This window comes from Rhodnius prolixus, unplaced genomic scaffold, assembly GCF_049639745.1.
Source record: "Rhodnius prolixus isolate KJV_2025 unplaced genomic scaffold, Rpr scaffold_2, whole genome shotgun sequence".
Lineage (NCBI taxonomy): Eukaryota > Metazoa > Arthropoda > Insecta > Hemiptera > Reduviidae > Rhodnius > Rhodnius prolixus.
In genome coordinates this window covers 19,221,972-19,244,917 of record NW_027411592.1, presented here as the reverse complement: position 1 = coordinate 19,244,917, position 22,946 = coordinate 19,221,972, and the positions used below count along the sequence as shown (strand labels likewise).

Genomic DNA, 22,946 nt, shown 5'->3' with positions numbered 1-22,946 from the left:
ACCACTTCAATTCTATTTAAGCCCAAAAACCATTTCTCATTTTTGGCTGGTCTACCGCCATTTCGAAAGACCATGACTTTGGACTTTTCTAGGTTGATTTTCAGGCTCCACAATTGGCAATATTCGTCGAGAGAGTTTATCATTAGTTGGAGTGATACCGGATCCGAGGCCAACAGGGCAATATCGTCGGCATACGCCAACATCTTTATCTTACATTTGCTGTTAACGACTACACCTCCCCCCAGATAGCTCTCTAGGTCATTTACAAACAACGAGAACAAGCAGGGGCTGAGAAGACATCCCTGTTTCACCCCTCTTTCAGTAAAGAAACTCGAAGATAGACCATTTTTACACATAACTGAAGCCGTTGTATCAGTTAACAAATTCTTTATAATCTTGACTATTTTTGAGGAGATACCTAAAGAGTGCAGTTTATAGATTAGACTAAATCTATCGATATTGTCGAAGGCCGCAGAAAGGTCAACAAAAATTACATAAACTTTTTGCTTTTTCATACTTAATTTTAGCTTAATTAGATTGGTCAAATTAAATATATTATCTATTGTCGAATAATTCGACCTGAAGCCAGCCTGCCACTCATGCAGTATATTATTATTTTCTACCCAACTAGTCAGTCTATTTAAAATTAGCCCTGAGAACAGCTTGCTGATGGCATTTATAAAAGATATGCCCCTGTAACTAGCTGCCTGATCTTTATTGCCTTTCTTATACAAGGGAAATATAATCGATTCCTTAAAGGAGGCTGGAATATTACCAGTTTCGAATAATTTATTAAATAATTTCAGCAACCTTATTACGAAATCTTTTGGTGCGTACTTGTAAAACTCATAACCTATTCGAAGTTTTATTAAGTAGTTTTATAATTCGAATCAAATAAGCAATTTAAACCATTACTATAGTAATTTCTTATTAAATTCTGAATTTAATAGCCTTTCAACCAAGCATTTTAATAATATTTGGGAGAAACAAATGGAATTACTTCTAAAAATTTTGAGGCGCTAATTCAGAACCGAACTAATGATGTTAATGAATTATATAAACAGAGCACCTCTTTTAGGGGAAAACAAACGTTTCTACTGATGCAAACATTTCATAGATTTCTCTTATTGGAATTTCCAGTTTCCACATACACAATCATCCGCACTTCACAAAAAATTCACACTTTTTCTTAGTGGCTATTACATAACAATCACAGAATAAACTGTGGGTACAATCTTATTAGAGGAAGTCATTTCTTTTTATGTACCATTCCTGCAAAATATATAAATTTTAATTTATTTAAACCTACAGTAAAGCATTTTTTTTTTTTGAAAATTGAATTGAGTACAGTTCAAAAAAAAGTAGAACTATTATTAAATTAGCACCATTGTAAGAGAAACATAATCTATCCCTGAGTAAATTATCTTTAAAAAAAGTCAAAGGAAAAAAACAGTGGTTTTATCTTTAATTAAGAAACCTTTATTATCGTCGATAATTAGGGTAGAAGCTGAGGAATGTTTCCAAACAGCAACCTGGCATGATTATTTAAAATCTCCCTGCATAGCATAAGATCAGTTGATCGCCCTAATACTCATCATGCCTCGAAGAGGACATGAATTTCCTACACTTCTTGCCTCGCTTTCTTACGAAACACTAACCTTAACTTAAAATTTAAATTCTTTTATCAAAAACATTCTGTAACGAAAAGCATATTTACTTAAAATTAATTGAAGCACTCTAATCACAACCGAATGGTGAAATTCTAATAAAACCTCTTCTCTATTTACCGTATATTTTTTTAACGAAAATAATGAATCCTGAGTTCCTACATAATGGGGCATTCGGCCAAGAAATGAAACGTGTTTTCTAAATATTGTAATACAGACGGTTGTAAACCATGTCAAAGATGTTTATATGGAATTATACTATTTTATTTCTATTTCTTGTATTTAAATAAAAACATTATTATTAATGCTAATCGTTTCTAGCTTCTGTTCTCTAAACATTTATACTGTGTAACATACAAAAGTCGAGCCAACTATTTTTTTCTATTATACAGCAAACTTATAAGTAGGGAATCATAGATAAATTTAGCTATTTGCATAACCAAAAAGTTATGTTTTTTCAACAGGAACTTATTAATAATGGGTAGAAGGTGCTAAAATATATGGGAAACGAATGAGTGATTGAACGATTTTGCTAATTTTACCGGCCATTATCTTCAGTTGCACGTAAATTGTAAATTATAGTCCTTAAATTGGCAATTAGATAAGAGGAAAATGTCTTTAGAGTCTATTAAGGTCAGATTTGTAGTTAGACATAGTAGTCTACCGCGCTCAACGTGCTCTAGCAGTACAGCACGTAACTTTGACAATAATATTTACAAATTTACTACATCTAATCTTTGCCCAGTTCTCTAAAGCCAATTTAAAATTTAATTTAAGTTAGTCTAAAGAATTCAAATAATTGAACTATTTTATTAGTGAGAAATATAAAAGGGGAATTTAAAAATTTAGATCATCAAGTGGCAGGGCAGCCCATTAAAAGGCTAGCCATAAACAAATAATAAAACAATATTAAGTGATTGTAACTTAAGCATGCTGCTTATAAAATAAAAAAGGATAGTTTCTTTGACGATTGCATGAAATGGACAGTTACTTTAACAGGTTCTTATGACCTGTTTGAGCAGGTTTAATATTTTTACTTAAAAATGTTGCACTATTTTTCAAATTTGACATTCCAAAAGAAAAAGCCTTCGAACTTTGTCACAACATACACATTTCTCCAGTATTCAATTTAGTAATAATAATAATAATTTTTATTTATTTATTTTTTATGGAGGAGGAAAAATGCATTATGCATCGTCGAGGGAGAAATGCCCACGGTATGTGCGACCCTCACCACCACCCACCTCCCCTGGAGGCATTGAAACCCACCTTGGAACCACTAACGCATTACTTCAGGGTGGTGCCTCACAATAGCTCATACGAGCTCCTACCGGCCTTGATGCGATTCACTATTACGACAGGAGCAGACGGCAGTCCAGCTCCTGTTTCTTTCTTTTTAATACTACCTTGGCAAAGGTAGCCAGCCGGTCCCAGCAATCTCTATGGGAGAGCATAATCGCTATTATGTTCTCGGGAGTGATTCTCCCGATCTTTTTCTCCAAGCTCTCCCTCTCCGGCACCCATCTATCACACAAAAAGAATGTGAGATGGGCGTCATCGAGGTCAGAGTCTCCGAAGACACATGACGGGTCTCCAACTATCTCCATCCTACACAGGTACGAGGTGAAACACCCGTGCCCTGTAAGAAACTGGGTGAGGTAGAAGTCGACCACGCCATGCTTTCTTCCGGCCAATTCAGAAGGGTTATCAATAAGCCGAGCAGTCCATCTGCCCCGGCTGTCCGTGCGCCACCTCTCATGCCATGACCGAATTGAGTGATCCCTGGCCACCACCTTCGCCTCTGATCTTCCGAGGACTTCCCTTAGATCGAAAGCTATCTTTCGTTCTTGAGCCATCAAATCACTCCAGCCACCACCAAGGCCGCAGGCTCCGAGACCGTTCGATAGGAAGAGGCGATCCTGAACGCTCCTCTTTTTTGTACTGAAGCCATCTGCTTTCGGTTCTTTTCCTTTTTAAGAGCGTCGTCCCAAACTTCACACCCATATAGAATTATGGCGTTCGTTACCGACATCAGAAGTTGTCGTTTACTTGACGTCGGTTCCCCAACGTTTGACATAAGCCCACTCAGCGTCGATGTCACCTTCGCGGCTTTCTCCGAAGAGTGCCTGATAATAATAATAATAATAATATCCCTCGGCTCCATACTGCTTTCCGATGGAAGCAGTATAGGATGTAACGGGGGAGGAGGAGGTGCCATCCGAGTACGAGGGGATTTTAAGTGATGAGACGGCGCTAATGGCCAAGCTGTCGATGCGCCGGGAAAAAAAATAATAATAATAATAATAACACAATATTAATAATAATAACATAATTGCATTACTTACATATATATCCACACACGTTCTTTAAGATCAGAGTTTTTGAATTACTATAGCAGTAAGTCAATCATATAGTACTGGGCAAGAAGAAAACCTCTGTAAGTGGATGCCGCCCTCACATAACCAACAAAGCCTGTTCCAATCCTTCCTGTTTAAATATTCTTTTAGCTCTTCTTTAGACGGTAGAACCTTCCCAAAATACCTCACCCTATACTCGGCGAAAATTGGGCACACAGCCAGAAAATGGAAAATATCTTCCTTAGCTTTTAAGTTACAAATGGTGCAATACCAGCTGGCTTCAGTGGATCATGACTTATAGTTTAGACCCAGCATATGACACCTCGTTCCAAACACCAACCTCATCTTAGATAGCTTCTGCTCATCTGAAATGTATGACACATAATCTCCACATGAGAGCAGCTCTTTATAAAGACTGTAGCGCTACGAACGGGATGCCAAAGTCAACATTTCCTCACCATGACCACGACCCACCAGTTCCACAGTCCTACCCATTCTCACGGACAGTTCCTGGACATTAACACGTACAATTTCTACGTCACTGTCATATCAATTTAGTAATAATGCATTTTTTAAAGAAAATATAATAATGGGATTTATATCACTTAAAGTAACAAAAACATTAAAGTCATTTCTTCAAGTGAATGACAATTGAAACTTAGAAGATGGAGATCAGGAAATTTCTAGAAACCGCTTTTGAGCTCGAAACGGATAACTCCGCTTCAAACTCGATATCAAACGTTGAACACGACCGAAAGTCTTTCCTTATCTATGTGTAAAAAGTAAAAAAGAAAACTCCCGAGTAATTGAACATCAAATTAATTTATTAAAAGAAAACATTTGTGTAAATCATAAACACAACTTATATAATTATTGATGAAAAGAATTCGAAATGAACGAAGTAATATGAGGGAAATTTTAGAAGCGACTCATTAATTATTGGACATGTACTTCAAACTAAAGCGGTAAAAAATAATTCAGGCGGAGATTTGCTGTCAGGTAATTGGTACTAAATAATTATTGGCAGATTTACAAGAATTTAATTTCAACCTTTCATATTTTTTAATTGTAAATTATAAAACGGTTTTAATTAATTTTTTTAATTACGTTTTTGCTATAAGCAAATGACAAGTGGTTATTCATTGATTTAAGTATACAGTTCAGACTTAAATGAAAGACAGCCGCTCCATTGACATAATTATAATTAATTAAATGTCAGAAAAATTTCACTTGAGGAAAAATGGTTTTGAAAATTTCCTGAACGCAGCTCCAGCTTACTGTTCTCCACAGTCAGCAATTTGATGGCAATTTGCTATAAGCAAATGACAAGTGGTTATTCATTGATTTAAGTATACAGTTCAGACTTAAATGAAAGACAGCCGCTCCATTGACATAATTATAATTAATTAAATGTCAGAAAAATTTCACTTGAGGAAAATTGGTTTTGAAAATTTCCTGAACGCAGCTCCAGCTTACTGTTCTCCACAGTCAGCAATTTGATGGTAACAGAATAACATTGATGCCAGGATACGCAAACAAAACGTAACATTATCTCTCTGTTTGTTTTGTTAAGATTAGCCAGTTTAAAGAAATCAAGTTGCCTCATGTGTCCACGTCAGTTGCTATGTTATTTATCCAAATGGTTTATCCAAAGGATAGGAATGAGTTCATTTGGTAGGGGGTTGTCTTGGTTGAAATCCAGAAACGCTTTGTGTAGATTTTCTCTTTCTAGCAGCCACAACAGCTTGTCGTTAATTATTGCATTACTGGATACTTCTTTAAAACGGTTTCGAGAGCTCTTAATTAGAAGTTAGAAATAATTAAACTAAGCATGTTTAGTAATAGATGTAGATATAATGTGAAATAAGAATAATAGCTAAATGTAATCAATGTTGTCAATGAATAATTTTATAACCATTACTTCTTTTGAAAATACTGTACTTACATAATTTCGTAACTGAATGTTGGGTTTGTCGGATCATTCCATTTCAAATGCTTAGGCACCGCACTATAGAAAATAATCTAGCAGAATTACTGCTCCACAATACTCAAATATGATCTGATTTTGATGAGCATAGCAACCTTTTCCGTCATTGACTTAGATTATCTTTAGGCAGCATAACAAATGTAAAATACTTGAAATTTTGACTATAGTTTTTGGGAAACAGTAGGAATAATATATCGTGAGGAATAATGGAACCTTTCTTTCGGGAATCCAAGAAATTAACGGTTCCATTATTTTGTCCAACCTGTAGAATTTAACTTAATTTTTTAAATCATCATAAAATAATCATATTTTTAAAAATCATAAATTTTTAATTTCTTTAATGAAAGAATTACTTTAAATTAAATATCAACTTGAAATCTAATGAATTCTGAATACATCTTACGATAAATATTTGGAAAAACAGGCCGTCCTGACTGTCAAGAAGAAGAATCGACTGAATCCGTCATGTGTAATTCCACACGATCAGATCATCCACATTTTTTGTTTCAAAAAAAGGACTAATTTCCAACAATTTTCTTTCCTCAAAATTTGACGAGCTCTAAAAATCTTCACTTTTATTAGGAAAATTTGAGAAGTAAAAAATACAACTATCTTTATAAATTCTACAAATAACTTTGTGCCCCAGGGATATTTTGAATAAAATGCTAAGGTTTCTGGTGTAATGATAACATCTACAATAGGAAGACTTACAAAGCTAATTGAAAATCCTCCAATAAAATATTTTTATATTTAGAATTTTCTGAAAACGAGAAATGTCTACACGAAAAATACTATTTAGTTTGTATAATCAAAGTTTAAAACCATCATTAATCATGAGTGATTAATTATAGGAGATTATCGTCAGATTTTAAGGAAGAATTGCGACTGCTTGCAGATTATTTGGAAACAGCGTATAAAAAGAATGTCTTTCAAGAAAAATTAATTAATTTGATTTTGTATATTTCTCTTTTGAATACTATATAAGATACATTCAAAGGAAGGAAGTAGTGTATTCTCTTTCTTTAGTTTCTCCCGACATTTCTGAGAACTTTAAAGCTGTCACGATGAGGCAGTAGGAGCTAGTATTTAAAGGAGATGGGATTCTCGGCTAAGGTGATTGCTTCTGAATTTTGGACCGATGTAGGTTATCTCTAAGAAAGTGGTTAACGCATGCTGAAATGGGCGTGAACCAGAACTCAGTTCAGTAGCAAAGATGCAGCCCTTGACTCTTTTGGTCAAGCCGGAGAGTTAGTTTACTTATGGCCACCTTGCGTCATAAGAGTTCAAGATTCTAGTCTACGCTTGCTAGGACAAATGCCAAGCAGAACTGACAGTAACTAGATGCGGGTCTTGTCCAGGACTAATAGGGTGCCAATGTTGAATAAATCGGGTCTTATCCCTCATTATAAAGCAGGATAGGTCAGAATACAAAGGGTGAGATTCCCCTTGAGTACACTAGCAATGAGTACGGAAACGCCTCTTAGCGTTGCAAATGTTAGTTTGTGTTTATGTGACTTCTATCCCTGAGAGACCAGAGAGGTGATAAGCAAAGGCTGGTAGAAACACCGGCCAAAGCAAAAAAGGAGAGATTTTCCTTCAGTATTGCCTCTTATATCCTCCGGTTAACAGATCATTAACCTAGATCCCCGCAATTTGTGACAGGAAGAGGTGGAAATGGTCTCCTAGTACGTCGCAAAAATTAGTTGGTACAATAAAACTCTAAACCTCATAAAGACGGCTTTATTCACCTTTAAGGAAGATAGAACAATAATCTTTTTTGGCTACAGTGCTTTGGTAAACAGGATCCGCCATGTTCGTAGTTAATATCTTCAGAGATGTTTTGCTAAATGTAAGCTTTAGTTAAATGTTTATAAGTTGAAAATATGTGTTATGTCTGAGACGTTTAGTAAATAGCAAACACGACTAGAAAAAAAAAAATTACATAATGAAATAATAAACATGTGATAAAAGAGAACAATGAAAGAAATTAGATGAAAAAACGTTGACTAGGTGAATTACTGAAGCGACCTTGGACAGTTTACTTGCGCTCCCGGCCACTAGTTTCTTCTCTTTTATGGCCCTCTTTTGTTCTAAAACAGTAAAGAACAAATATATGTCGTAGTAATGGTTTATGAGGCCATGGCTCAATGATTAATTCATAAAAGTGACATCCATTAGCTTCCTGGGGAAAATAGAGTTTTATAAAGGAGATTCTGTCTCCTTAAGAATGCAGGAAAATGTGTACCAATACTCATAGCATTTCAATCCAGGTGTCTTATACTTCCATGAATAACTTCGTAGTACTTGGAAAGCAACCAGAGTCGCCTAGATGTCTGGGGAAGTTATGGGGCTCTGGAATTGATTAAACCCTTCTCTTATAATCACCTTTAGTACTTAGGTGTTGCAAACTGTTTCTGTCAAGAAGACTATGACCAGTTTTCCTCAGCATTATGCCTCGGATTAGCGCTGTACACCCCGGTTTACCTTCTTCTGTCTTGGGGCCATTTTATAACTTAAAAATATCAAGTTGCTTAAATGATTTTGATAAAGAAACAATCTCATTAAGAAATCTTGTAGAATAGTTTAAAAATGAAAAAAATAATTCATAACTTCTCAAGCCAAATAAAAATAATTTACTATTCGTTTTTAGTTTCTGAAGAAGTGATTAGATTCGAAGGTATAGTGGAAAAACCGCGCTCTATTACCAAAGAAATAGTAATGGCTGTGGGAGACAAATTGAAGCAACACCGTATGGACCACCTTTAAGAAAATAGACTTATGAGAAGATGGATGCATACTATATGGTATAATTAAGCGTTATAACTGTTTAATAACCTTAAGCGTGTTGGTTATGTATCCTTTCATATTCATCAACAATTACAATGTCTCATATCACTTCTTTTACATTGCTCATTACGCAGAAATAAAAGAATATATACAAGATCATCATCGCCTAAGAAATAACTTGTGTTAACTAATAATTAAGCCTAATATGAGAATATATTCTCATTTCTAGGTCATAATTAAGAAGAAATTGAGTGTTTAAGAATATTCTAGCGTTATTAAATGTGAGAGAACAAAGGAAATGAAAACGGAATAAATAATGAGAGATGTATTCCAGAAAAGAACTCATTTGGAGTCAAGGGGGCTACAGAAAGAGAGAACCATTCCTACTTTTACGAGTACTCTCAGAAGTATTATCAAAGTAATCTAAAGGGAAATATTAAGGAAATTGAATTTTAAACTATTATTTCGTTACCCCAAGGGAAGTATTGGTTGTCTGAGTTTTACAACTTATTAATATTTTGTTTTACTGGGAACGAGAAAGATGTTTTCTATGTTATTATGGTAATGTGCATTGCTCAAAAGAAATTACAAGAAAACAGACATTGATATTCCGGCTACAATTCTTCATTTATTCATTCAACACTCACAGATCATTTGTGGTGATGTCACGAATAGGTTACAGGGTCTAAATGTTTACAGTTGGGCTTCTAGTCTTGGATGTCTGCCCCTTAAGATTGAGCCGGGGTTCTTGGACGATCTATCACTTGAATCATTTATCCTCCATTGAAAAGTTGTTCCGGGAGTTGGTGGCGCTTAAGTTAGGGAAGTCCATCTTCAGATTGAGTGTCTATAAACAATTAGACCTGGCCTTATGTTTTTGTATAAGGCACTATTAGTTCGGAATACATTTTCATAGGATGGGATATTTTTTATAGGCCTCAGATAACGAAGGAGGAAACGCATCTCATATCGTTGCGTTGCTCTTCAATTCACACTTCACTCTCATTGAGTCACAGAGCATCCAGAAATTACGTTTCCTGAATCATTTAAAAAATATTTTAACTTAAAGTAGGATTTGTGGAAGTGTGACGAACCTAAAGAGAATTGAAAGTGTTTTTCAAGATTATTGACAAATAATTAAAACATTTAGAAAAAAACTATATTTCTTTTTTATTGAAGGGATCTCTGGCTCTCTGAGATAAACGTAGAAATGTAAAGTCTGAAACTTCGCTTAAAAAAAGCGTCTAAGTCGCAAAGTTCGAAACCTGTACAGTCTCAACAGAGAAAAAAAGGCTCCGTTTTGTCAAAACTCATTTCTTAAAAAACACGGCAATACTTCCTCTTAAATTCTCAGAAAATGCTGAAGGTCAGAGAGAACAATTAGCTGAATCAGGAAAATCAGTTCGTGATAAAGGGAGCCTGGAATGCTCTTTTAAATCAATTAATGCAACTTCACAGCTGCAAATACTTCCTGTTCCTCAATATACACTAACTAGGTTAAACTAAACATTAAAATGGTTGCCTTCCTGGATTCAGTGTGACTAAGAAGGTAAGTTTATACATTTTTAAAATATAATTTTCAACTTATACTCACCGTAATAACGTATTACCTAACTTACTATAAACTAATTTCATATAAAGAACCTAAATCAGTACTAGCAACATTAATAGTATTGTAAAGTTTTTCCAAAATAACTTTACTTACACAACTAATGCCTGCCACTAGTTATTAAATATGTGGGTTTGATTAAATAATAAAACTCGCTAAAGTTGTAAGTAATAACCTGATTTATTCACACATTAACATTAACTAACATTAACATTTACTAGCAACTAACGCTATTCATTACAGTCACCATTTACAACAGTCACAACAGTTTACTGTTACTTATTCACAACGTAACGCCACAAAACTGTTCCACGACTGACCCCTGGTCCACACTGCACCGAATTGCGCTAGACTCAACCGCACTAGCAAAGTTCTACTCACGAACTGACTACCTGCCCAACTGGCTAACACTGAAGCACTCCGTAACACTGACTCTCTCAAAACTATCACTTCCAAAGTGTCTCCCAAAACTGTCTCTCAAAGACTCACTCAAAACTAACTGATTAAAACTTTCTAAGAACTCCTTAAAAACTTGATTGAAACTGACTTCTCCAGCGGTGTCTGCCTCCTTTTAACTGCGTGCCTCCCTCCAACTGGGACTGCCCTCCTCCAACTCTCTGAGCCTAAGTTTCCACGCCCTCTTGACGTTCATTGGCTGGAGAAAACATACTGCCACCACCTCAGCTGTGAGCCGCCTCCTCCCATTCTCTGTCTCTCTCCAACTCCGTCTGTCTCACTCTCACCTGTCAATCACTGGCTGGGAAACACATATGCCACCACCCCAACTGAGGCCTTTCTCTTAGCTGGCTTTTACACAGGTCACTAACTCCTTGAACAATCTAGGCCTTTCTTTTCTGCCACAAGTAGATACCGCCCCTTTTGTCTACACAGTGGTGGCCTGTTACCGGCTTTAGTCGCTTAACCCCTAGAACAATCTAGGCCTTTCTTTTCTGCCACAAGTAGATACCGCCCTTTTGTTCACACAGTAATGGCCTGTTACCGACTTTGGTCGCTCAACCCCTAGAACAATCTAGGCCTTTCTTCTCTGCCCAGGTCAACTTCGTTACACTGCCCCCCTCTTAGAACTGTTCGTCCCGAACAGAAGTCTCCTTCGTGACGTGCGGCAGCAATTGGTCCAAGTGCACCACCTTCATCTTGGATCTGGGCGTAGGTTGGATCTCGAACACCAGGTCGTTGAGCAGTGAGACAGTGGTGTAAGATCCTACCCAGCAACTTAGGAGGTTTTCCCTTTTTGCGGACACGCTTGTACGACCACACTTTCTCACCTCTCTGGAAAGTTCTTCCAATGACCCGCCTGTCACACGATGTCCTCGTCCGGTCGCTGTCCAGTCTCCTCCTGCCGCGCACCCCTCCACGTACAGCTCTCAACTTACGGCGAAGTTTCGCAGCACAGCTATCCACGTCCGTCTCTTCAGCTTCCAGGCTGCCAAATGCAAGGTCACCGGTTAGTCGACGCTCTCTGCCAAGCACAACGCTAGCAAGCATTCGCTTTGTGGTCTCTTGAGCTGCCGATTGGTACACCATCATTATGGGAGGTGTATGTTTATCCCAAATCTCCTGATGATCTTTCTTCAAAGTCCTCTGATGGCCTCCTAGGGTCCTGTAGCTTCGCTCCCCCATGCCGTCAGGGTGAGGGTGTAGCGGCGTCGACCTTGTCCTCCTGACGCCGAGGATCTTGTAGACCTTCGTTGCTGCAGCTGCCGTTGACGCGTCCTGATCTGCCAAGACGTGTGCCTCTGCCCACTTACTGACGTGGTCCATCGCAACCAGATTGCAGCGCATTCTTCTTCTGTAATCAGGAGAAGGTCCTGCCATATCGCTGGCTATCCTTTTGAGCGGTAACCCAATCTTGTCCTGCCTCAGGGCGCCATTGGTTTCTCGGCTGGTTCCCTTTCTCGCTACCCACTCGGTGCACCGACTAGCCCAGTCTACACCGTTCTCGTGGTAGCCTACCAAAGAGAACCGCCGCCTCTGCTTGGCCCTTGCCCTCTTCACTGCAAACTGGATCCCGGTGTTACCTCTGTGGATGTCCGATAGCCCTTCTTCCCTTTTCGATCCTGGCAGGAGTACTTTATCTCCCTCTTCTTTCCTCGCTGTCCTCGCTTCAAGGCTCTCTTCCACAACTGGTATAACAAAAGTTCCCTTACCTTGCTCTTTCTCTTCCTGTCCGCTGCAGTTTTCTATGCTTTCTTCTTCCCTTGCAGCTTCCTGAACTTCTACACAGCTACGTCTCCCTTTATCCTGGTCACCTTTTAAGTCTGACCTGCTGTCTGTATCATCCTGGCTGCCTTCGTCTTCTTCTTGGATGTTGTTTGTTTCTGTTACGCCCTCAATTTCTTCTGGCATCTCGTTTACTTCCCTTTTTATTTTCCTTATTATTTCTTCTTTCATCTCAATTTGGCCTTTTCTAATGTTTTTCACTTTTTCTATCATCTCTAACTGGCCCTGCTTCAGGTTTTCATTCATCTCCTTCATCAGTGCTATTAACTCCTCCATGCTGGGCATCTTAGTACTCACGGGCATATAATACTCGTCAGTTCTCTACAACTTTCCGGCAATTCACCCGAACTAATAAAATCAGCACTTACTCGTCTAGCGGTTTTACTATATCCCACTTCTGACACCAATGTAAAGTTTTTCCCAAAAAAAAAAAAAAACTTTACTTTCACAACTAATGCCTGCCACTAGTTATTAAATATGTGGGTTTGATTAAATAATAAAACTCGCTAAAGTTGTAAGTAATAACCTGATTTATTCACACATTAACATTAACTAACATTAACATTTACTAGCAACTAACGCTATTCATTACAGTCACCATTTACAACAGTCACAACAGTTTACTGTTACTTATTCACAACGTAACGCCACAAAACTGTTCCACGACTGACCCCTGGTCCACACTGCACCGAATTGCGCTAGACTCAACCGCACTAGCAAAGTTCTACTCACGAACTGACTACCTGCCCAACTGGCTAACACTGAAGCACTCCGTAACACTGACTCTCTCAAAACTATCACTTCCAAAGTGTCTCCCAAAACTGTCTCTCAAAGACTCACTCAAAACTAACTGATTAAAACTTTCTAAGAACTCCTTAAAAACTTGATTGAAACTGACTTCTCCAGCGGTGTCTGCCTCCTTTTAACTGCGTGCCTCCCTCCAACTGGGACTGCCCTCCTCCAACTCTCTGAGCCTAAGTTTCCACGCCCTCTTGACGTTCATTGGCTGGAGAAAACATACTGCCACCACCTCAGCTGTGAGCCGCCTCCTCCCATTCTCTGTCTCTCTCCAACTCCGTCTGTCTCACTCTCACCTGTCAATCACTGGCTGGGAAACACATATGCCACCACCCCAACTGAGGCCTTTCTCTTAGCTGGCTTTTACACAGGTCACTAACTCCTTGAACAATCTAGGCCTTTCTTTTCTGCCACAAGTAGATACCGCCCCTTTTGTCTACACAGTGGTGGCCTGTTACCGGCTTTAGTCGCTTAACCCCTAGAACAATCTAGGCCTTTCTTTTCTGCCACAAGTAGATACCGCCCTTTTGTTCACACAGTAATGGCCTGTTACCGACTTTGGTCGCTCAACCCCTAGAACAATCTAGGCCTTTCTTCTCTGCCCAGGTCAACTTCGTTACAGTATATTTCCTTAACAAAAACTTACAGTGTAAAAAGAACAATTATGCATGCCATTTTTTAGGATGAATTAAGATCCCCACATCCCATAGCTATCCCGAAATGCTCTTAGATATGCTATCCCCACTCTCTCACCATTTGATAGACACGAGCTGAAGACCGTGGAATTCTTAGTTTCTTTTTGCAGATTAGTTTACTTGAATCATAAGAGACATTTTGACTCCAGGTTGGCATTACACGTAAATATATCGGAGTCATTTCAACTCCTGGTAGGTAATATAAATAGATTTTCTGTTATTAACTTGACTACAGATTACCTATTTGGTTTGCCCATACAGGGAAATTTACTTCTACTTCAAACCGTCGGCTGTCTTCCTCGCGAAGAATTCTGAGATTTTCCTCTTGATATTTTTGAGTGTCATAAAATTTATATTTCCACAGTTTATGAAAATCGAAAGCAAGATTCATTCATGTTTATTCTTTTATGAGCCAAATGTTACAGCGGTATCGTACAAAGGGAAGCTCAATAAACTGGGTTGCTACACTCATCATTTAATGATTCAGTGAATCGAAATTTGGGTGCTAATCGTAAAACTTGAAGGTAGTCATTGTGTTTCTTTTTTTGATATGATTAACATTTATTGCCTAAATGCTAATGTGGTAACTTTACATAATTTTCATAGAAAGTATCAAGGCACAAAAAAGCCTCTTTCTAGAATTGATTTTCAGTTTGCAGGAAAAACTTGCAGCGAATTGGGTAATTTCCGATCCGTGCCAACAGCGCACAGTAATTGAAAAACAATTGAATGTAATTAAAAAAACGAAATAGCCCCTGCTGATCAGAAGGCAGTCAATCAGGGTTCTAGAAAATACTGAAATTACTGCGATCTTAAGTTGAAGTTAATTCCTTCTGCGTGAAATGTTAAAGCCGATTTGTGGACAAAATTTGTTTTTTCGTTCTTAATTCCTATTCTTTCTCATCCTTTAATGCAAATTTTATTATTAAAATTGAAATCAATGTAAAATATATAAAAATAATTTATGGAATCAATATGACTCCACATTGGCAACAACTAAGTTCGAGCTTTGGCAATGCAGTGTTAATGGATAACAGTGTAAGTACATAGAATAGTCACTTACATATTACGAGGAATAGTTTCGTCACTTCTAGCTTCCAAAAGGATTGAATTGATTAATCAAAAAAATCTGTAACTAGGTGGCAACGTCGATTCAATATTCAATTATTCTTATAACTTAACACAATATTGTTTCCTTGTTCATCTAAATTCTACTTACACAAAATGCTGCAAAATGTTGAATAATATTCAGGCAATCTCCAACATTCTGCAGTAATAGAATATATTTTCAACAATATTAGCGTAAAGATATTTAAGTAAAATATCTATTTTATAATATCTTATTAGTTCTTCAAATTTCTAAGTAGAATTTGTAAATAAAAAGGAACACAACAGCACAAACAAAGTAAAGGAAGTACGAGTAAATCAGAAAAATACTTTTGGCCAATAATAGATTAATACAAAAACAAAAAACCTTAAACAGTTGAGGAATCAATTTTCAACAAATATAAGACAGATATATAAATGTGCATCATCTGCCAGTGACACACGTGCACCATTTGGCAGGCTACATAAATAAGGTCGCCACAATTTAGACGGGAAGGTAGGGTGTGAAAAGTGATAACGGCTATGGCACTATTTAGGACAGGCTGTTAGCTGGGCAATTTGCAGACAAAGACACGTGGTGTTCTAGCAGCGGCACACACCTACTGAATGGAACAAACACTGCGGTCTCCTTTATTCCAATTGGCACCTTTAGAAGGATTGAATCTTTTAAATTTGAACTAAGGAGAAAATATTTTCTCCTACTAAATCACTTATTTTATGTAATTGTTACATATTTTGCTCCTTTCAAATCTTAACCGCTGGAAATCGAATTAAAAAAAAAAAAAAATTAATTTTAAAATATTATTTTACATATTATTTTACAGAAAATATTATTCACAGGAATTACAGGAATATTATTTGGTTACCCACCCAGCTCAGTTTCCATGTCATCACGTGTGGCACTGTAATGACGAGAATTATTAAACGAAACACTGAGGCTTTAAGATTTATACTGATTCTAATAATTATAACATTGCGGAACCTCTATCTACAGTAATTAACCTACTGCACCACTTAGGATGAAGGTGGAAGTATAAAGAAATGAGATAAGATTCCATTCTATAGGATAAAGAATATTCTTCAGAGAGATGGTGAAGTAAAGTATGGATTGCTCACCGTTTTTAGATAATGGCGGAACAGAAAAGCCGCTGCGGTTGGAGATGGGTAGACTTTTCTAGGAGAAATCTTATATTCTGATTATCCAAAATTAGAGAAATCAAAACGAATGAGATCAATAGAAGTGTGGGAACATCCTTCAATTGATAGTTTTATGACGATTTGAGACATCCGGTTGTTAAGTTTGAAGATCAAATGAGGGGCTCTCCAGTTAAACAGTGCTCCAGGAAGGAAGGTAATCATCATAAACTACATAATTTACTATTTCTAACTTGCCGCTTGTTATCTTATTAACATTACTGACATAATTTTCTTTATTTGAGACTCTAAAGTAATTTATTTATGGAACATGGAATCGTGAATGTCTCCCTCAAACAGTCGGAGAGAGAGTGTTTATCAGAAACGTAATAAGTGGAAGACGAATTCTCAACTCGAATGTAAGGATTAAATCAGGTCAGAATTAAAGAACGCAAGCGTTTCTTTAAAAACGATGTGAACTCAACTATTTATTCAATACAATGAGCGCACCAGGCATTTTTTCAGTAATGCGATCATTTAGGTAATTACAACTTGAAGTACAACGCTCTGGTTTGCACCATGTCACACTTAGTTTTTGTTAGAAAGTTAACAGTTCAAGTAATTCATATTTCTAAAAGTGTTTGAAGCGGGCATTCCCAATGCTAATTCACTTCAAACCGTACTTCATTTTAAACTTTAAAATTACAATTTCTGCTTCTTCGCGATAATCACCTCTTCCAAAAGCATCAGTTGCATTAACGGTCAGCAGATGGCAATAGATTCTACTGTTTTGACTGTAACGTGACTACTTAAAGTTCTGTTTATTTATATTCTGGTAATTATGGTTTTACAGCTAACCGCAAATTCTATTACAAAGTGAAAAATAAAGCAAAGTAATGTCTATTTATTCAGGCGGGTACGTCCAGCTACTGATTAGGTATGGAGGAGCAGCTTGATTTATTTTACTATAAATTTCTCATATTTAATGTATTAACCTAATTCAAAAGCCAAGAACGAGAATCGAACCCAGTATCACAATACATCTTTTATGTTAGCTTTGTGGACGTAGCCTCTTAACGCTCGGGTATATATTCCATTGTCTTATGGTCAATTCTTACAAATTATAAATCATCTGTAACAATTGTAACATCTGTCAATTGTAACAGCATTTGTAACAATATAAAGTGGAGTACATCATCTCATGGAACTCCGATCAAATCAACAAGAAAAAGAGTTGCCATCAAATACTGAATGCCACTTTTAGGCAGCTATTTTAAATTGCAACTAAAAAAATAAAAAGTGAACAAACGTTGAGATTCAACAATTTGTCTAACATAGTTAAGCAAAGGAGAAAAAAATGAAATTGATTGGTAAAAATTTTAAGACCCTGCCCGCGTTGCACAGAAATAAATATTTTTAGGAAGTAAATTGTTAAGTCAGAAGAACAAATGGTACAAAGGTATACAGAGATTTCATCAGTGAACGAATAAATGTAACTCCCAATACAGCTTCCACTAGTTTAATACCGACGTCTGCTTGTTACAACTCGACCAATAGTTCATTATTTACAAATCTGTTGTTTCAACAAGGTGAACACCCATAAATCAAATGAAACTAATCTTAACAAATAAATACAAACAATAAGTAGTATTCATAAAAAACAAATATAATTATAAAAACAAAATAAAATATTTTCTCTAATTACGTTAACAGTGAACCAGACTATATAACTTACTAAGGAATTATTTTAATTAATTTATTCATCGAATTAGAGAAAAACAAATCAACTACACCCACAACCTGGAATATGGGTTTAATTACATACCAGGTGATGTGGGCGGAAGTCGAAGGCAGATCGACATTTCTTCGGGGAAAGACGACTAATGGCATTGATTGTTATTTCTTGCTTCCCTCTTAGCTTTTATTAGGATTTCCTGCGGTACAAATTTCCTATTTCCGATACAGAGATTTTACTTCATACATCGTACCGAAGCCAGCCCAGTCTACCTTCGTAACTGACGCTGCTGCCCGTGCCTCCTCGTAAACAGCAGCCATTTAGCTCTATTCTATGTTCCACTATCTAATCTTCTTACTTCCAGAGACTTCTTGCTGCGGCTGCAGCATCTTCTGCATACCTAACTCAACCTTGGTCTACCAGTTTTTTTTTTTTTTGTGGTTTGCCTAGCTCAGACTTTCCAAGACAATGATTCTGACAACATCCACTTTTGGCGAAGAGTTCATACATCTTCCTGTTCCTTAGCCTAATTAGTCTTCTACCGGATGACCAAATATTTTTCTACGGAGCTTATTTTATTAACTTGTTTTTTTTATAAAGTCCAAGTTTAATGAGAATAAGTAAGAATTTGGCGGATCAGTGTTTTATAGAGGTAGGATTTCTTTTGCGTACTGATTAACTTTTTTCTTAGAGGTTTCAAAAAACCAGAATAACATCTATTAGCGTAGCTGTACTTCGTTAAATTCCAACAGATTGTCATTGAGTAAAGTCGCCAGGAATACCAGACAAGGAAACTCTGTAAACTTAAAAAATTGGCATGAAACGATCGATCTTGTCCATTTTCTTCAAGAAGAATATATATTTAATCTTCTCTTCATTTATGATTGAGCCCATTGCTGCCGCTGATCTACCAAAGCATTCTAAAGAGCTGTAAAAGATGCGCAACAAGAGAAAAGCCCAATGCACAACTCAAACATTTCAGACCCTTAATTTAGATCTATTATACACGTACATTTGTGCACTGCATTCTAAGTAACTTGATTCTATACAATGACGTGTGACATGCCGACAGCTTTTTTTTTAATTATTTGTTATTGTTTATTGTTTCTAAAATACGTATATTAATACAGTGTAATGTACGGTGATTATTATTGATTATTGGTAATTTATTTTAATACCAACATCGCTTTAAAAAGTGGAGAACGATGTATTTTCTACAGTCTAGTCTGTATCAGCTGAACCAAAGAGACTTTATCTTTATATAGTTTCTAAAATAGATTAATTTTTTGTTTTTCAAAATTCCTATTTTCACATGGCTGTCTAATAAATAGATATATTTTTTTAGTTGGTTGTTGCGGAAACGAATAACGTAAATGAGAAATGACTGGAAGCAAAAGAGAAGTTAGCGCTGTCTTGCGGCTGTGCAAGGAAAACAGAGGATGTGTTCCTAAGACAGCTATGGCAAGGCCTCAAGATATGGAACAAGGAACATCAAGTTAGAAAGCACAAAGTAAAGAGAGGGATGGTTTCACTTCCTTTTACAGCAAATACCAGCCGACTTCTTGGCAAACTCCTCTCATCGTTGAAGTGAAACTTCCAAGGTGGTCGCTATTAATCCAAAAACCCTTCAGAGATACTTCAAACCTAAATCTAAATAAACTTTTAAGATTATAATTATTTATAATTTCTGTTATTACTGGAACAGAAATCGTTGCAATTGTGAAGATTTTTGACTTTTTTTTATTCTTAAACATGCGTTTTGAGGCTACTTTAATAAAAAAAAAAGTTGTTTAACATTTATTCTATATTTATGTGGTCGATATCGCTCAAAAAAATAATCGTTTCGCTCAAATTTTGACTCAGTGCCACCTGAGAACTGGCAATACATTTTTCAATAATATCATCCAATCAAAAGTGCAATAGTGAATCAATCTTTTCTTATTTCTTTTAATATTTTATCGCAAACGCCTTAAAGAATTTCTGTACACTTAGTGTATTCGATGCACTATATGTATTCGATTGTATTTGATTGGATTGTACACTAGTGGATTCGATATGTATAACGTTTATTTATATAACTTTTATTTATTTGAATCATATGTATTTACTTTTCTGAGAAAATTGGATTAATAGGACTACTGGCTTAGGCTATCCTCTTGTGTGCCATTCCTGTTTGTTTTACCATCTTACCACCAGTACAGTACTACAATAACCAATCGCATGACCGATAAGATCTTTTCTTATTTTGAGATTTCCTTGCAAACGGCTTCTAAGATTTTAATTCAACTTACACAGTAACTACAAAAACAAAATATTACAACTTTTTCTACAAACATTTTTCCCTAAAATTCGATTTAGGTTTTCCCTGAAAAAAAAGTGGGTAGATTCCTTCTCAAGTGATAAGAATTCATTATAATTTAAACGTTCGAGAATTGTGTGACAGAACTTTGAGAATAGTAAGCAGAGGAAGTTATATGAGTGGTACATTTAAGTGGTACTTCCGGGAAAACCGATTGTGGCCAAAATCTTATTGGTGCGTCCTCTGTTAGCACTTGACCGAAAATCAAATTTGAAGTTTCTGTGATTTTTTGGTTTGTTTTGTTTTAGAGTTGCGGCATAAACTCACAAATTCTCTCACTCGTCAATTTTTAAAAACCATTTTCTTGGTCTTTGGTAATCTCAAAACGGTCGGATATTTTCGGTAAAAACTTAAAAAATCAAACATCCGCACGATTGCAAATTACTTTCTTTTCCTTAGAAGTGTAAGGACAAATTTATAGTTTTGTACTTAGTTGAAGGTTTAAAACAATTTTAAAACGTAAGCAAAAACTAATTCGGTCTTCATTTATTAAGATCTTGAACAGCCACATGAGTAAATTCTCCATAATATGCATTATTATATTGTTTAAAATAGCTTATAAAGTCTGACAATTCATCCGGTATTAATGTCGTCTTACATCCTTTACCCAGAAAATTAGGCTTATTTTTAGTAGTAGCTTGTTTCTGAAAAATCAAATTGTTTTGTAAAGTACGAAGTAGAGATTGGACTAAATTTGCCTCTGAGAATTACGTTTACATGAAATCTCTTGATATTACACGCAAATAGCAGCGCCGAAATATGAATTATGAAAAATATATTTCACATTTCTAAAGAATATGTTAAAGTCATAGCAATTTTTTTTTTATTTATAACATTTTATTATACTTTCTCATTGATTCACTGTATTATTCCAGCTTACTACCTGTATTTATGAAGTAGATACAAGGTGATAAAGTTTGGGAGTCCAGCATTTCGTTAATATTCCGAAATGCTGCATCTCCTGCCCTACAGGTGTTATCTCTGCGAAAATATGTACACTTATAGTACTCGTTTACCTCTACAATTGGGATTTTTACATTTCCTTCATATTTCGAATTGCTGTGTTTCCTGTTCTATTGCTGTAAATACTTTTATGATAACCGCAACATCCGCTTATCATCTTATTTCATCAAATGAAGAGTGAAAGCTCTTCTAAAATATGTTTCGAACTTGGATATATTTTTTATTTACTTTTTTCTACTGATTGCAAACTGAAATTTTTGAAAGTAAGTTCCTTCATTGATTAAGAGTTTACTAAGGTGTAATATTTAATCTAAAACTGGTTCGCAAACTTTTAACTGAATTAACTTATTGACTTAACTCATGTATATATAATTATTATTTTTGGGAGAACTTCTGTTGTACGGTGAGAGAAAAACATTTTCACGGAGATTTATCATTTCCATTGAATTTGTAATTTATCCACTGCACAATGAATAAACCACAATTTCAGAAAAGCAATTAATAATACAAAGAGAATCGGGAAATAAAAGCTCGTTCACAGAAACTAGAATGCAACAGAACGACCTTGTTGCTATCTCTCTTTGAAAAAGGAGTAGCCGTTAATTGTTCAACTTAGTTTTTTAATAATTCAATAAAATTGCCTTTTGTCTGTAGTTTTAGAAAAATGATTTAAATCTTAACTTCTCAATTCCTTGTTTAAATAAGTGTACACAAATTCCATCAAGGTAAGATTTTAGAACGTAAAACTTGTTAGAATTTATGATACCAGTTCTTTGTATTTATTTATTAAAATGACAGACATACAGTATTAAACTAAAATCAGTATCGAGGTTTTTCTAGAGAAAAAAGAAGTCTTTTTAGGAAATTACGGTTGAAGCACGATAGTGGGTAAGTAAACCGAGATTTTTTTCTGGAGTTTTATCAGCGAAGTGATAAGCTGGGAGGGTGTATGCTTAGAAAAGATGGAAATCTTCTTGTTGAGCTTCTTCTTATGAAGGCAGAGCCACTTTGCGTTTTCTACCTGATTACCTTGGAGGTAGAGAAGGGTAGTTTTCTTTTGCTAAAATGCAGTTGGTGACTAGACATGGCATGCTCTGCAGAAAATGGCATGTTAAGAATCTTGTGAAGAATTATCGATGCAATTGTTGTGAACTATTTTGTTGCAAAACTACCTAAAATATTATGAAGTAAATGTAAAACACCCAAACTTTATCACCTTATATCTCTTTTAATAAATACAGATACAAAACTGGAATTGTGCACAATAGTAGAGGTACACGAGTACCTACTGTAATTGTCTGTATGTTCGCCGAGATAACACCTTTAAGATAGGAGATATAGCAATCCGAAATATGAAGGAAATGCTGGACTCCCAAACTTTATCACCGTGTGCACAGAAACTTTTCGTTCAACAGACCTAAAGCTCGACACTGTTTGACTGCAGCGAAGCTAACTTTAATGCGAAGCTAACTCTAATCAGCATTTAAAGGAAAATCAAGACCAAAAT

At 36.0% G+C, this 22,946-nt stretch overlaps 1 protein-coding gene across 3 annotated transcripts in view; it reads right to left on the bottom strand.

Annotated features, from left to right (window-relative positions):
- LOC141449216 (probable 3',5'-cyclic phosphodiesterase pde-5) overlaps positions 1–22,946 on the bottom strand; it is a 157,436-nt gene that overhangs the window by 92,050 nt on the left and 42,440 nt on the right. The gene's annotated exons all lie outside the window — the stretch shown is intronic.